The following is an 836-nucleotide window of genomic DNA, read 5'->3' as shown; positions in this document are numbered from 1 at the left end:
AATGCCTCACTGTTTAAGACAGAAATAAACAACGTCAATCTAGATGCAGAATATTTGTTTTCAAGAACATAAATTGGGTTCTACACTTAGGGTTTAAAATGAAGAACAAGGGTAATGTGAAAGAAATGACTAAGTACTGCTAGACAGCAAACTGCACAATAACAAAGTTCTATTACAACTGCATACCACCGACCACAAAAATAACATACAAATATAAAATAGGTATTTACGAAGGTTTTTTTTTTTAAAAATCAATTCGTAGTTTTTAAGCAGAACGGTTACGTTAACATTCGAGTTATTTAGCTGGAAACTGCATAATGCCAGTAGTACTTTATTCCGACTTTATGAAAGCGCATGGTCATCTGATTAAGGTTTTAGTAGACAATTTCTTTCAATTCTCACCACATGTTTTCAATTGGGTTGAGATCTGGGATTATTGTAGGCCATGACCGACTGGATGCGTCTTTCTCTAAGGAATTGTTTACAGTTGTTGTTCTGTAGCATTGTCATCTTGGAAGAGGAGTTCATCATCCCCTAACATGTTTTCAATTGAAGGAATAAGAAAGCTGTCCAAAATGTAAATGTGTGCATGTATTCCAGATTTGACCACAGCCATCTCTCCAGTGCCTTTTGTTTAACACGCAACCCCATATCATTAAGGACTGTGGGAATTTGGATATCTTCTTTAGGCAGTTCTTTTTGTAAATCCCCCCCAAAACAGCACCAAACAAAAGACCCAGCATCACCACTTTGTCCAATGCAGATTCGTGACTTATTACTGAGGATAACCGTCATCCAGTCATCCAAAGACCAGGATTGCCTCTCCTTAGCCCATT

Source organism: Urocampus carinirostris, chromosome 5 (genome assembly GCF_059441175.1).
Source record: "Urocampus carinirostris isolate Australia breed hairy pipefish chromosome 5, RoL_Ucar_1.0, whole genome shotgun sequence".
Classification (NCBI taxonomy): Eukaryota; Metazoa; Chordata; class Actinopteri; order Syngnathiformes; family Syngnathidae; genus Urocampus; species Urocampus carinirostris.
This window is presented reverse-complemented; position numbering follows the sequence as displayed.